The sequence below is a fragment of the Apodemus sylvaticus genome, chromosome 8 (genome assembly GCF_947179515.1).
Source record: "Apodemus sylvaticus chromosome 8, mApoSyl1.1, whole genome shotgun sequence".
Lineage (NCBI taxonomy): Eukaryota > Metazoa > Chordata > Mammalia > Rodentia > Muridae > Apodemus > Apodemus sylvaticus.
In genome coordinates, this window is record NC_067479.1 from 62,278,700 (window position 1) to 62,294,685 (window position 15,986).

The 15,986-nt window shown below is 46.0% G+C and overlaps 1 protein-coding gene across 5 annotated transcripts in view; it reads left to right on the forward strand.

Annotated features, from left to right (window-relative positions):
* The window catches only part of Extl3 (exostosin like glycosyltransferase 3), a 90,557-nt gene that overhangs the window by 38,371 nt on the left and 36,200 nt on the right, over positions 1-15,986 (forward strand). For 2 of the 5 annotated variants that reach the window (XM_052191177.1, XM_052191181.1), the window contains exon 1: positions 8,651-8,737. The exons of 2 other annotated variants lie outside the window; for them this stretch is intronic. The gene's annotated coding sequence lies outside the window, so the exon portion shown is untranslated. Of the gene's footprint in view, positions 1-8,650; positions 8,738-8,771; positions 8,793-15,986 lie in introns of those variants that run through there. One more of the 5 variants, XM_052191180.1, reaches the window with a different exon arrangement.

Here is a 15,986-nt window from a genome sequence, read left to right on the forward strand (position 1 = left end):
CTGTGGGGGTGGAGGACACCAGGGAGACAGTCCTCCACAGAGCAGGACTGACCCCACAGGAACCCCAAGGACTGTAGAGTAGCATACATGGGGCCTGCAGAGGTTCCCGCAAGCTCCACCCCCAACCAAGAACCTGTCTGCAAATGATACTTGTTTGTAAAGGAGAACTTAGTTTTTTTCTTCAGTGGAATCTCACTGAGTAAATCAACCACACTTCAGGGTAGACCCGTGTCCAGCAGTAGATGGCTAACACAAAATGAACTCAGTGGAGTTCTGCAGGCGTTTTGTCTCGGATTGCTTCGTTTGGACATGTTTTGTCTTATTGATCTTTTGTTGTATATTTTTATTCTCTCTCTCTCTCTCTCTCTCTCTCTCTCTCTCTCTCTCTCTGTGTGTGTGTGTGTGTGTGTACCTTCATATGTGAGCACGTGTACCCACATGTGTGAATTTTGCTTCCTTTATATCATTTGTTAAAGAGAGAATGTGGAGTTGGATAGGTGGGCAGGATCTGGCAGGGATTAGGAGAGGGGAAAAAGTGTGATCAGAATATATTGGGTGAAAAAATTTAATTAAGAAACCAAACCAAACCGTTTTGCTAGCTGGGAGGCCTTTTCCCCACAAGATGGTTTGTAGATGAAAGGTATCAAGCAGTTGACTTTTTAAGTCTGTGAGTGACTTCCCGGTGTAAGGGCAGGCTTGGCACTGCATACAAATGTGACACTGGAGTGCAGCCACCACCCTGCCTGACTTTACTTTTCTCTGGTTGTGGCTCTCATTACACTAAGTCCTTCAAATGGCCAGCGCTGTGATGCGCTTTATCTGAGCAGCTTTGCCACTTAATGATTTAATTTAGGATGAGTTTTTAGTGTCTTTGTGTTTGCTTTAGGGTGAAGGCTATCATCAGACAGAGCTCCCAGGGTCAAGCTTAGAAAATGTCAGTGGCATTTTGATATCTATTCGCTGATGTGATTTTTCTTTTCTTTTCCTTTTTTTCCTTTTTTTTTTCTTTTTTGAGATGCTGGGGATAAAACTTAGGCAAACAGTCTACCGCTGAGCTCCAGGTCCAGCCCCACTATCGTGACTGCTATTTTTTTAAATTCAGGTTAGCTGTCTTAATGCAGTTAACAGGCTTGAATTAGGCTAAGGTTCCTGGAAGGAAGCTAGTACAAAACTTACATTTCATGTCATAGGCAATAATGTGGCATGGTGTTAATGACTTAACAGAATAGTGCTTTTGTTTTGGTGTGTGTGTGTGTGTGTGTGTGTGTGTTTTGAAGTGCTGAGGACAAACCCTGGGTCTCCAACTTCCCTTGGCAAAGTATTTGACTAGTCAGTCATGCCACACCCTAATCTACAAATAGGTTTGTTTTTGTCTTTAAACAATAAAATGTGCTTTGGCTTGAAGCTGATGTTAACTTGATGTTCTTGCCATAAATTATCTGCTCACCACTCCAAATGTTCTACCAATTTTGGCAGACAAAAGCCAGACACTTAGAAAAGGTGACTTCAAAGCTTGGACTTTTTGAGAGGGAGCCCTTTAGCAATGTGGTGAATGCTGCTGGAGCTGGGAGGCCAGCCTTCTGGAGGCCAGCCTTATCACTCTTTGGCCCTGACAGTGGGGGAAGAGAACAGTCACCTTGGAGCCCTAATCTAGAAATTGTCACGCATTGTTCTAATTACAAGCCACAAAATTGCCCAGTCATTTATGTATAGAGAAGATCTGCAAGGGCGGCTTTCAGCAGTTTTTTTTTTTTTTTTTTTTTTTTTTTTTTAAATCCGAGTATTACAGAGAACCAGCGCTTATCTGACCTAACCTTATGGACAACTCCTGAGTTTTGAAGGTGGGCGGAGTCACTGATGGCACTTTGTTGAGTGGCTTGTGGGTCTGGCTGCTGTCCCTGAAGGAAGTGACTACAGGCGCCTACTTCCCTAAAACTTGAGACCTTCTGGTATCAATTTTTCATCTATAGGGCTGACCTCCAGGATTCTCTTGAGTAGTTACCATTTGGGGAAGAATAAGTCACCAGCAGGGACTCCTCCCTAAGAGAACATTTTGGTGCTCTGTAAATACTTTTCCTGGTGAAAGAACACAGGAAGCTTTTATGGCTTAAAAAAATTCTTTTTTTTTTTTTATTTTCAGGATTATTTTATGTGCACGAATGTTTTGTCTCTATGTGTGTCTATGCATCATGTGTTTGTCTGCTGCCTGGGGAGATCAGAAGAGGGCACTGGATCTTCTGTAACTGGAATTATGGATGGCTGTGAGCTGACATGTGGGTGCTGGGAAATGAATCCAGGTCCTTTGCAAGAGAATCCATCTGGCATCCACATTTGTTTTGTTTTTTGTTTTTCCAAGACAGAGTTTCTCTGTGTAGTCTTGGGCATCTTGGAACTTGCTCTGTAGACCAGGCTGGCCACGAACTCAGATATCCACCTGCCTCTGCCTCCAGAATGCTGGGATTAAAGGTGTGCATCACCACCCAGTCCCCTGGCATCCAGTTTTTGTTTCATATTCTGGGCTTTCAAATTTCTCTAACTCAAACTGCCAGTCCCTTGTGAAGGAAAGAGATGTTTACTGACTTCTCAACCAGCCTTTCTTAAAGTTTTTGCACTTGAACTAACAAGAAACTGGACAACTTGGCCCAGTCCACAGATGAGCCACAGTTTACCTTGCATGCATTAACCACCTTCTTCATCACTAAGATGCCAGGCATTTTAGAGAGTTCAATACCTGGCTCTACCACTTACCAGGTGTGAGATGTTAACCTTTCTGGGCTTCTTTTTTCTCACCTAGGAAGCAGGAATAATCACCGTATGAAATCAGATGACTCCCCACAAGTGCTCAGAGGCATGTCAGCATGCAACGGCCACTCAGTCACTTTCAGGAAAGTGTGTGAATGACTGTAGTCAAGGTGTGCTTTGTTGCCAGGAACACAAGACTCTTCCTGTTAATGTAAATGACTTAAAGGTTTTCTTGATAATAACTCAAGTCATTGCATCCCATTGCTGTGACAGCTGGGACAGATGGTGGGTCTTGGTACTGAAGGGAGGGAACATTAACAGCCTCAGAGGTGCTTCCCTCCATCCCTCATGGGGCTGTCCATTTTCCTCCAAGTGTTGGCTCTATTCTGCTTTCTGCAGACCAGCTTTCCCGGTGAACCACTGTACATGTGTCTAGAAATACCCACAAGTCTCCTTACGCTGTGAGCTGAGCAGTCCCTATTATGTGACTGTATCCCAGCATGCTGCCACCACATTTCTAAGCCAGAGCTGGTGGGGCTGTGCAGTATGGTGGGCTTTCCCCTGGGCTGCTGGAATAGGCTGACAACAACTGTAAGTCCTGGGGCAGCCATATGACAGCACCCCAGTTATGTATTAAAAATCTTTTCACTCAACGGTGATATATGTTGGTAAAAAGGTACATGTGGTAAGTGACTATCTGGATGAATTTTAACAAATTGAACCTACATATGCCCAGAGGGCAGCCTGAAAACTAAATTGTGGCTGTCTGCCTTCTCTGTCTCCACTCTGAATGAATGGATTAAATTTTACATGGTTTTATACTTCAATTTGGGAATCATATATTTTATACTTATTTTGTCCCTGGATCCTCTTTCTTTTCTTCTTTAAAAAAATCAACTCTTACTTTACATATATGAATGTCTTACCTGCATATATATTTATGTACCATGTTTGTGCCTAGTGTCTCAGGGGGGTCAGGAGCGTGGGGGATCCTTTGGAAGTGCCGTTACACAGGGATGCTTGTAACTCCCCATATAGGCTGCTGGGAGCAGAACCCAGGTCCTCTGCAAGAGCAGCCAGTGCTCTTGGCTGCTGAGCCATCTCTCCAGTCCCAGTTCTTTTCCTTAGCATTGTGTGAATTGGAGACTTTATGCCAACATCTGCTGCAGATCTTCAGAGCCTTCATTCCTAAATGCTGTATGAATAGGTCGTGTTTTATGTGATCTGTTGCTACTGGCCATTTGGGTAGTTTTCTGTTTTTGTTAAATCTTTAAAAAATAAAACAAAACAAAACAAAAAAAAACAAAACAAGATCTCATATATCCAGGGTTATAGCTGAGGAAGCCCTTTAACTTTGGATCTTCCTGCCTCCACCTCCCCACTGTGATTACAGGCCTGCACCACCACAGGCCTGTATGTGCTAGGCAAGAGCTCTACCACATAAGCCCCGTTGTGTCCGTTTTTTATGGTGAGACTGTGAACTTCTGTTGAATTTGCTGTTGTTCTGGGTGACCAGTGACTTATAGAATATGTGTCAAATTATCTTCACTCAGTGTGGCTGAATTGATCTCCTACAAGTGCTGTTAGACTTTATCTGGGAGTGTCTTTTCTTCAGGTGACTGTCATGGTATGAGGGCACAGGTATGCTGGCAACACTGGGTATTTGTCTCTGTCCTTTGGACATAAGCTCTATTTACAGGTGGGTTTGGGGGTGACCTGTTGCTTAGGCTGAGTGATCGAGGGGTGGACATGTGATCCAAATCAAAGCAGTCACATTTGTCTTCTTGAAATTTAAAATTAGGAGCTGTTGTGGGCAGAGCACTACTGGCAGACACTGGGTCACTAGGGGCTAGTGGCATAAAGGAGTCTCTGTTTCCTAATTTCCTATCCTAATTCCTTAGGACAGAAGGGAACTCTTTATGTGGTTGTTAAATCACAATGCAAACCTATTTCTTTTCCTTCCTCCCTCCCTCTCTCCCTCCTTCCCTCCCTCCCTCCCTTCCTTCCTTCGTTCCTTTCCTTCCTTCCTTGTTTTCTGAGACAGGGTTTCTCTGTGCAGTCTTAGCTGTCCTGGAACTGGCTCTGTACACCAGTCAGACTGTCTTTGAACTCACAGAGATCCCCCCTGCCTCTGGGTCACCACCAATGACAGCCTATTTCTGATTAAGTTCCAAAATGCAAGGTAGAGACAATAAGCACTGTAAACTGTGCAGTGAGGTCAGTGGGAGTGGGCTTTTTGTTTTAACTTAAGCTCTTTTCTGAAAGAAAGAAAACATTGTGAATATGATAAAGTTTTTTGAGTCAGAAATTTTGGTGGAGAGGTAAGTCCATGGGAGGAATAAAGGGGACTTGATCCAGGGTAGGTAGTAGAATTTTGAAAGATGGGTAGTGGAGAGACCCTGAGGTCAAGGCTTTAGGTCTTGGTGTCTGAATGTGAGTGTAAAGAGAAACAGTGAAGGTTATGCCAGGTTTGGAGTCTCTGTCTTGGGAAAGACATTCTGGGAGAGCAAGGAGAAAGGGATAGAAATGAATCCACTGTGGGAAACAGTAAATTTAACATCATGGTGAAATACCTAGATTGTTCTGGTCTAGTGTGTGGGGTTCCCTGTCAGGATGGCTTTGAGTCCTGGACTCTGCTGTGCATTCTGTGGTCTTCCGGGAACTTCATAAAGTTTGACTTTCCTCTCTATAAGGTGGTAATTCCTAGCCAGACTAAAATGAGGCAGCAGGCATGTAAAGGGTGTAGCCTACTGCCTGGCAATTAAGTATTCATAAAATATACATTCACGGGATGTTGTGGCTGCTAGGGCACCACTGCAAAACAAGGAGCGGAGTCCCGCAGCCAGGGAACGGTTGCTGATGGAGCTGCCACTCAGCAAAGTGGCAAGAAGTGTTAGGAAAAGCCAGAGTCACACTGCCAGTTTGACACACTGTTTAGGAGGAGCTGGGGCAGGAGACTGACGAGGATGAGAGGTGCTGGGTAACAGCTAGAGCACAGCAGCCAAGTGTAATGTCCAGTAAGTTTCACGGAAATCTCTCCTTTTTCTCTCTAAAGCTTAGGGACAGTTAAAGTCAAGTAAGCAGAGGCAGAAGCAGCAATGCGTTGTGTTACTCAGGTCCACAGGATGACTAAGTCTTCCAGGCAGCTGGTATCTGCAAGTCTCCTCTTGCCAATATGGAGATGAACCAAGCCCTGGATTCTTACCTTGCCTCCTATCCTGTCCCATTGCCTGGCTCTTCCTGTCACTGCTGCCGCCTGTTACACATCTCTGGAAGAAAGCCAAGTAGAATAACTGCTAAAGGGAAGTTGAAACCAAACAGACAAATCTTTCTCCATTTTTCAGTTCTCCCATATATAAAGTTAGTTCCTACTTCCCTGACATTCTCAAAAAAAAAAAAAAAAAAAAAAAAAAAAAAGGAAGGAGTTCCATTTTTGTTAGTGGTGAGAACAGAGATTTGGGTGTGTGTTTGTTTTCTCCTGGAGTGGAAAAGGCTGGTGTTAATGGCAAAGAAACTAGTGATACAGGGAGATTGTGGCATCTTTGATGGCAGCAGAATCTTTCTGAGCTCTCTGTGCTTGAGAGGGGAGGGTCCTGGAGACTCAACGGCCACCAAAACCACAGGCTTTCAGGTTCTTTCCCAAATTCAAAGAATGAAATCCATGTACCACAGAGGAGGTGAGATTTAGGTAGAAAACCCTAAAAAACTACTGTAGGAAGAGAAAGAAGGTGGAGCTCCTCCACAGTGGGAAGGGTCCGCCCCCCCACTATCCCCCTCACCCCCCAGACCCCCACCCCCACCCCGCCAAGGACTGGGACCCCACTAAGCTTCGCTGTCTGCAAATTAATAAAGCTTTAGCCATAGAGGGAGGAAGGAGGGTCAGCTCAACATCAGAAATGCTGAGGTCCTTGCAGTTTGGTCCACAGCCTCAGTATGGCTTCCAGGAAAGGGCTCTTCCTCTGGGGGGAAAGAGATGAAGACCTCCTTCCTGGCATCTCCAGCCTTGGCAAAAACCAGAGGCAGTGGTGGCACTTGGCTTAGGCCCTTATGGCATCCTTGACCTCTGGCAAAGACAAAGTTAGGCATTTCCGAGAACTGTCCGGTCACTCCCTGCGCCCCAACTTCTCCCTTCTGTTCTCATCAGTAGGAGAGAGGAGAGTTACATGTCCCCAGAAAGGGAAGAAGGAAGGATGGTGCGATGGTTAGGCATTTTTTTTTTTTTTTTTTTTTTTTGTCAACTTGACACAAGCTAGGGTCTTCTTACAAGAGGGAAGCTTAGGTGTGGGTGGGTGGCACGTGCCTTTAATCCCAGCAGAAGCAGGCAGATCTTTGTGAGTTTCAGGCCAGCCTGGTCTACAGAGTGAGTTCCAGAATAGCCAGAGATATGTAGAGGGAGATCTCCAAATGTCCTCCCCCCCCCCCCAAGTGGAGAGGGAGGGATCAGGGAGGGGGAATGGGGAGAAAGGAAGACGCTCACATTGGCCTGTGGCGAGTCTCTGAGGGCATTCTCTTCATTAATGATTGATATGGGCAGACCCAGCCCATTGTGGACAGAGCCACCCTTGGGCAGGTGGTCTCTAGTGTATAAAAAAGAAAACCGAGCCAGCCATGGGAAACGAGCAGCCCTACTCCATGGCCTCTATTTCAATTTCTGACTCCAAGAGCCCTGCCCTGTTTTAAAGTTCTTGCTTTGGCTCCTTTCAATAATAAACTATGATTGTGATATGTAAGCCTCATAAACCCTTTCCTCCCCACGTTGCTTTTGGTCATGGCATTTTATCACACATACAGGAGAGTAAAATAGGACACATGGGGGAAAGAGCAGAGCCTGACTTGGAGATGGATGGAGAGACCAGGAGATAAGAAAAATAGGTTGTCGGGGTTTTTAAAAAGTTTTGTTTTGTAAAGGGAATGGTTAACTCAAACTGTCTGCTGTGGGAGTGGAATCCTGTTTTCTCAGCCTCCCTGTCCTGAGCACTGGGTCTGGGTGCTCCCTAGAAGTGCAGGGTGGAAGGGTCAGCAGCTGTGAAGCCATCTCTGAGGCGCAGTTCTCCTTAAAGTAACAGACCACCCAAGCACAGGGATGGAAATGAGCCAATCAGGCTGGGCGTGTCTAGACTCTGTGGAGGAAGCCCTGGAGTAACAGCCTTGTTTTGGAGGACTACCATAAATACAATGTAGCAATCTGGCTTTAGACTATACTACAATTGTTAATTTTAAAAGATGATTTTGAACTGTTTTCTAAATTAACTCTGGTTACCTCTTGCCACTTTTAAGATTGATCCTATCTCCTCCCTCTCTCCCGCCCTTCTCACCCCACTTCCCTCCTGACTCCTCCCGTCCCCCCCCCCTATTCTCTATCTGTATTTTCTCTCTAGTCAAAGGGTCTTGCCAATCCCCAAACCACAGCGGCAGCTGTCTTTAAAGTATTTAAAAGATATTCCTTTTTGCCCACAACTTGCAGGTTTGATTAATCTGTTGTTTTGCAAAGCCTAGGATTTTTCCCCCCTAAGCATGCATTCATCCCCGCCCTTTATTTGCAACTAAACATTTAAAAGTGTTTCAGAACTGTGGGTCATTGCTAACACGGGGTACCTACCACATCTGGGCATGGGTTTATTTTTAGGTTGAGGGTTACCCAGATTAGTGGGGCCCCTCCTCAAGGCTCCTGGCCCTTCTCACAATCGCTGGCACCCAGCCTGCGCCTGGGATCCTGGAGGGCAGAGCCCACCGCCCCCTCCGCTTGTGCCTTCGGACGCGTCCGGAAAGTCACGAACACCTCTGTGCTTTCCTCTTGCTGGCAAACGCAGGTTCGGCCATTTCCGGCCCATCTTCGGCAAGTTCCGTGGGCGCCGGTCGGAAATGGCCGCCGGCCGGCAGGGGGAGTGGAGGATCCGGCGCGGCCTGGGAGGCGCGCAGCCAGCTGCCAGAGCGGCTTGTGGGAAGCGGACTTTCACGCAGGCAACGGCGGTGGCTCGTCCCTGACTGGAAGCCGGTAGGAGTCCGGGTGGCATGGAAGCCCGAGGACCCGGGCAGGGCAGGAAAGGCTGGTAGGAAGGACCGGGCAGCCTTGAGCTTGCGGGCGGGGGCGCAAGCGGCGGTGCCTGGGAGCTGCTGCGGCGGCGCAGCCGGGTAGGCCTGCCCCGCGCGGGGGCCTCGCTCCGCTGGGGCCGGGCACTAGCGGCCCACGGGAACATCTCCTGTGGAAGTGCAGCCTTCAGCTCCCCGGGATCACCCCCACATCTGGCCGCTTCTCTCTGCACAGCTTCGCGCCGCTGCCCATCGGGTTCTTCTCTCCAGGTGGCCACTTCCTGCCAGGGGTCCAGGTGCTACTGTGCTCTGTGCCCGCCCGCCCGGGGCCTGGGTGTGCCACAGCTGAGGGATGGGGGTCCTGGTGGCGCCCCAAATGGAGTGACTACTCTGTGGGCGACAGCCCCAGGTCAGAGCCTGAGGAGACGGGCTGCACGGAGTGCTTGCCCTAGTCCCCAGTGAACAGCTGCTTAGCCCCTGTTGAGCTATCCATGGCCCTTCGCCTACTGAAATTCGATGGGTGCCAGCCCCCAGCCTGGACTGCTGCTCTTTAAATTCTCATGGCCTTTATCTGGTCCTCTTCTTTTGGGGAAGAGGAAAGCCAATTTGTGATTTAAGAGGTGGCATTAGTGGTTCTTCACTTTTGTTCTTCCACTTAGAGAGTCTGGCACGTCAAGGCTGGACTTCTTGATCCCTTCTCCTCTACCCTCTCCATCTATCCATCCATCCATCCAAGCAGGCATAGAGGTTCCTGTCTATTGCTCAACAGTTAGCTTTCCTCTCCGGCTCAGTGATTATAACTCTCTGTAGAGTCTGGGATGGTGGTTCCTCCCTAAGGCATTGATAATCTTGAGTGAAACTAGACTTTCTCAACAACTTATTCCAGCAGAGGACTTTTACATAATTTGTAATGAAAGAAAAGCCACTTTCTTAAACTCGTACTTGGTGTGTTAAACATAACCATTTCCTGTGAGGACTCCAGAACTTTGCCTGTGAAGAGCCTGAAGAGTTGAGATTAGTCTAAATGTTTTCTGGAGTCTAAATGCTTTCTGGAGGAGACCTAAAATTGTGGCTATTCAGAATTTGTGCGTAGGTTTTTGTTTGGTTGTTTGGGATAGGGTCACCCTAGCCCAGGCTGACCTGGAGTTCTTGGTGAGCCTGTTACTATAGCCTCTGTAGTGTTGGGACTATAGGCTAGAGCCACCAAATCCAGGCCTAGCATCAGAACTCTTGAGACATGGGTTTGGTCACCAAGGGTGATGTTAGAACTAACAAAAAAGCTTGTGGTGTGTGTGTGTGTGTGTGTGTGTGTGTGTGTGTCTGTCTGTCTGTCTGTCTGTCTTTATTCTCTCCCCCTCACTTTTCTAGAAGAAAAACCATTATTAAGTACATGGTGTCTGTTAGAATCTCAGTGTCTGAGAGCTTTCTTTTTTTGCCTGTGAGTGAAAAGACCTCAGTAACCAGATAGGAGAGAAAAATGGATTCTAGGAGAGAGAGGAAGGTCTAAAATCTGCTGGCAGCTTTCATTAGGAAGTGTGCTAGTTGGGAAAGGCTGTGCCTTGTGAAGGCGCTAAGCCAGGGTGTGGTGGTTTGCACCTATAATCTCAACTGTAGGCAGGCAAGAGGCTCACCATGAGTTCCAGGCCAGCCTGCTACATGTCATGATCTCCAGCCTAGTGGGGAAGGAGTTAGGCAGTGAGGCGCGTCCTGTCAGTTGAGTGATTGAGTTTGTTGGCTTTTTTCACCTGTGGAACTCAGGGCTTCACACATGTTATACTGTCAAGCCCTCTACCATTGAGCTAAACAGCCTTTGCTGTGGTGGTGACTGGAGAGGGGTTAAAGGTATTGTTTAAAGTAGAAGAAGGTATTAGAAAGAAGAGTGTCTCACCAGATGTAGTTCTGGTGTGGCTGTCTCTGTCCCTGTCCACAGTTCACTGTGAAACAAGGACTAAGAACCAAGGATCTTCCATTAAAAGTTCTAAGCTACCTGCTAATATTTGCTGGAGAACTAAGTTGAGTTGAGAAAGTTCTTTGGTGAGTTGTTTCTTTCCAGGCAGGTTCTAGTAGCACACACCTGAAACTAGCACTTGCTAGGTGCACCAGGAGTCCAAGGTCATCATTAGTTACATAAAAGAGTTTGGGGCCAACCTGGGCTACATGAGGCCTATGTCAAAAAATAAGCCAACCAACAAAAATTTTATTTGTTTCCTTTTACTTTTGGTATCTGTTCCCTTTGAGAATCTGTGATAACAGGACAGCTGAACAAACGAGAGAGATTTTTCACATGTTGTAGGTTCCACGACATAGCAGATTGTGTGCAGATGAAATCAAGAACTCAAGGGCTGAGGTAGGCTAACCTGTGAGCATTGTCCTCTCCTGCCTGAACCACTTATATGCACCTTTTGTGATTTTATTTTTTCAGGTGTCTTGGGTGAAGTAAGTAGGTGGAAAAGAAGCAGGATCTTTTTTTAAAGAAACCTTTTTTTTTTTTAAATTTATTTTTGTTTATACGAGTACACTGTAACTGTCTTCAGACCCACTCCAGAAGAGTGCATCAGATCCCGTTGCAGATGGTTGTGAACCACCATATGGTTGCTGGGACTCAGGCCCTCTGGAAGAACAATCAGTGCTCTTTATCACTGAGCCATCTTCTTAAAAAAATGTGTAGCCTTGAGGTGCTGAGGGACAGAGTGATATTTAGTGGTATGGCTCCTCTACACAAGCTATGGCCTGCGGTGTAGAGTATTGCTCAGAGGCATCCGAAGGACCCGTGAAACTCCCAGGCCTGGAGCCATACTAAGGAGAGCAGCACATGCGTAATGCTGGGTAGAGTCCGATAGACTCAGTACTTACTACCTGATAGACTCAGTACTTACTACCTGATAGACTCAGTACTTTCTACCTGATAGACTCAGTACTTACTACCTGATAGACTCAGTACTTACTACCTGCCTGCATGTATCCCAGAGAACAAGTCTGTGTTTGCAGTACAGTGTGGGAAGGCAGGTGGTCTGGGAAGCCCTGTGTCTGCCCTAAAGTGTCAGCTCTCTTTTGCTCACTGTTTGTATATTCTTCCATTCAGCTGGGCCAGGAACTTTGGGACCTCTGGCCATGATGTTAATGATTAACACTCTAATGGTTGCTTTGTGGACACTTTACCCTGTAATCCTGTCCTCTCATGTGTTATCATCTTAAGTGTTCCCAACTTTTTTCTTTTTAAGAATTATTTATTTATTTTATGTATATGCATACACTGCAGCTGTCTTCAGACACACACCAGAAGAGGGCATCAGATCCCATTACAGATGGTTGTGAGCCACCATGTGGTTGCTGGGATTTGAACTCAGGACCTCTGGGAGAGCAGTCAGTGCTCTTAACTGCTGAGCCATCTCTCCAGCCCTCCCAACTTCTTTTAAATATTTTTCTCTACAAAAATATTTTATATTTCGAGGGAGGAATATAAAGCAGAAATCGGTTGGGAAAATGCCCTCAATATATGTAACAAGACAGCTAAAATATGTAACCATACGGGACTGGAAAAATGGCTCAGCAGTTAAGAGCTCATATTGTTCTTGTAGAGGATTCGAGTTCAATTTCTCAGCGCCCACATCAGGAAGTTCACAACTGCCTAGATCTCCAGGCTTGGGGAGCCGACACCCCCTCACCTCCTTGGTCCCATATACGGACACACAAATAATAAATGTTTAAAAATAAATTTAAAAATGTAAACACAATGTGAAGGATTATAATAGTGTTTTTAATTACTGCTTTTGTAGTTTTTTTTTTTTTCTTCCATAGAATTTATTCTTTAGGGGATGGTAAGATGGCTCAGCTGTTAAGCACAATGGCTGCCCTTTCAGAGGATCCGGGTTCAATTCCCAGCACCCATATGACCGCTCCCAACTATTTGAAACTCCAGCTTCGGGAATCTGAGGCCCTCACACAAATATACATGCAGGCAAAACACCAGTGTACATAAAATAAAAATAAGCAAAAATCATTTAAAAAATGAAAGAATTTATTCTTTAGAGTCACTGAGGGGCTGGAGAGGTGTTCCAACTGAGAAGAATTCCTTGCTGCTTGCTCTTTCGGGTTTGGTTCCCAGCACCCCACGGTGGCTCACAACCATCTGTGTTTTAGAGGATCTGATGCCCTCCCTCCCCTGAGCTCTCCAAGTACCAGGAATGTATGTGGTACATAGACATACTTTGAGGCAAAATACTCATATAATAAAAAAGTAAAATAAATCTAAAAACCAAGACACTGAGAGATAGGAGGCTAAATGCTAACAGGCTGATGTGCGGGGTGGGCTGAGGATTGGCAGGTGGTGGTGGAGGACTGAGTGCCCCGGAGCCCTGACTGAAGTTACACATAGGAAGTGGTGAGGCTCATCTTAAACTGGTCAGAAGTATTTACTGACCTGTCTGCATCTGAACTCTTACAAGGATGTCACTGTCCCAGCTTGTGACTGAGGTGGGGGAGGGGCATTCTCTTAGATCCAGCTGTGTATTTTGTTTCCGAGTGTCTTCGTTTCGGACTGCATAGAAAAATTGCAGATGTGAGGAGCCAGTGCCCATGTCTGCTCCTTCGCTTTGACACAGGCTGCATCTTGTGTTTGTTTGAATCAAGTAAGGCCTGCAGCTTACACAGAAACTTAAACCAGACTCCAGCATTTACAAACAGGCAGATTTCGTGTTAAAAATCAGTTTTTGTCTTGTTTTGAGGAAAATGTTGTAGGGTTTGTGCTGCATTACCTATGTATGTAGGATACAGCAAATTGCATAGGTGTCGACAGACTCTGTGTTTTGATGTCTTTCCTGGCCAACTTTAGTTGCCTTGTCTGTCTGTAAGACCTCTGCACCCAGAGCATTCCATTTCCACCGGCTGCTTCTTAGTTGAAGGCTTCAATCCCCTCGACAGCTTTCCATCCAGTACCCTGCCCTCCAGTTACTGTCTTCACGGCCTTCTTCCCGCGTGGCTCTCAGCACAGATCATGGAATTCAGCACCAGGTCTGAGGACACGGCCGCCTTGGCTTTTCGGCCTCCACTCTTGTTTTTTAAAGAAGGAAAGCCAAATTCAAGGTGATGGGCTTTTTCTAAATGGTTGGATTTCCTTGCTGTACTGATTGCTGTAGCTGGAGTCAGACCTGCTAGGGCCTCGGCCTGGCTCAGTTAAATGCAGTCAGTCATTCCCGGGGCAGTTTGAGATCAAAGTGTGTGCTTTGTCTTTATCTATATTGGATTTCCTCTGCAGAAATCCAGCTGATAGCTTTTTGTATCTTGGATTTTCTCCCAGGCGTGACCCACGTGACCGGCCCCTCCCAGCACGACTTCCTTTATTTCTTAGTTGTAAATTACCAAAAGCCCCAGGGCTTTGAAGGAAGAAAACAGTAGATAAGGCCCCAAACTTGTTATTAATGGACTCTGTGGAAAATAGGGGCAGGGCGGGGGAGGGGTGCTTAAAGGAAAGAGAGGCGGGAAGGAGGTCTGAAGCCTTACCGCTGCGACTTGACCCAATGGCATCGGGTCTTCCAATAAAAACCACACGAACATCTGGGCATTTTATGGGCAAGGTGCTTGTAAGTCGAGTCCTAGTATCTAGAGGCCATCTAACCTAACCGTTCCTTTGGGAGTTAAAAAGGATTAAGAAGGGTGTGGTGACTGTGATCCCTGCCTGGATCATCTGGAGTTTGAGGTTAGCCTGGGCTACTTAGAGTCTGCCCTTCAAACCAAAAGGTGCCAAGAGCTTAGGAGTCAGAAGGAGGCATTGGGAAGGGCTGGTGAATCAGAAGATGGCAGTGATAATGAAAGGGTAGAATTCTGTTCTCCAGTCACAAGTAGGTTTACAAACAGCGGAGCCAGCCTTTGCTTCAGCTCTGTGTCTTATCATGATATCCATTATGGGGGCCACAGAAGAAAGGAAAAGTCCTGTTCTTGAGAAATGGAAACCTTAGTTCAGTTCAGTTCTGTCATGCCACGGAAGTACACCTGGCAACCTTATTAGACTGCTCTCTACATATCACTCACTTTCAGAAATAGGCTTGGGTCTGTGATTCCACCATTCAGGAGATAAAGGCAGAGGCAGGAGGATTGTCACAAGTTTGGGGCTAGCTTGCTTCACATGGCATTTTTTAAATTCTTTCTTTCTCTCTCTTTCTTTCCCTCTCTCTTTCTTTCTTTTGTTCCTCCTGCCTTCCTGCCTTCCTTCATTTATTTATTTTTGCAGGGGGTGGTGGTGGTGGGCAAGGTCTTATTGTATAACTCTGGTTGCCTTGGAATTCACTACGTAGACCTCAAACTCAAGTGCTGGGATTTTGTGGTGGGGGGGAAGAGGGAGGAAAATCGGAAGGAAGGAAAAATCCTGTATAACTTGGTAATAAAAAAGAGCCACAGTTGGTGTTTTGCTTCTGTATTTTTCCATTCAGCTATATAGTTTTGAATGTTATTTTACCACTAATAGAGCATTGTAAATGTGCTTCCATCTTACTTAAAATTATTGAGAAGTTTGCAGTCTGATGTCTCTATTTAGCTGTATTCAACTTCTTGGGTGTTTTATTGTATATATTGTAGAAAGAATGCTGAGGCATTTACATTTTGTTTATAGGTCTTTATCACCTAGAATCTATTCCTAGAAAGTGAAATTATTAAGACAAAGATAGGAAAAGTTAGGACTTTCATCACCAATGACCTCTGGTTACCTACCCACTAACAGGTAACTAACACCTACTGTACCTGCTGCCTGTGTGCCCCTGGTGTTCTGAACTTCTCCTTAGTGTCTGAGCATTCTTGCAGGTCATTTTCTTCCTATTCATGATTCTTAAGGCTTTCTGGAAGTGGAGTTGGGGGTCAGGACAGTCTCATTTTGCCAAACTGTATTCCAGAAAGGTATGGGACTGGATTCTGAGAAGTACTAGATATTGTACAATTCTTTGCTAAGTCACTGGGGGGAAATTTGTTTGGCTGGAAAATGCTAGCTTGACTTCCCTCAGCCCTTTTCTATTAGTAACTTCTTGTCTTTATTCTTTGGCCACTTTTAATGTTTTTCCCTTTTAAACTCTGGTCAGGTAGCAGATCAGCCTTTTGGTCATCCTTCCCCCAACACAGAGTCTGTTGATTGACAGGTGGTCAGGTGTGTTTAACTTCTGTGGGCGCACTGCTGTGTGCTTGCTTAGATTCCTAGGAAAGTAGCCATGTTTCATTAGGGCTAATGTGAC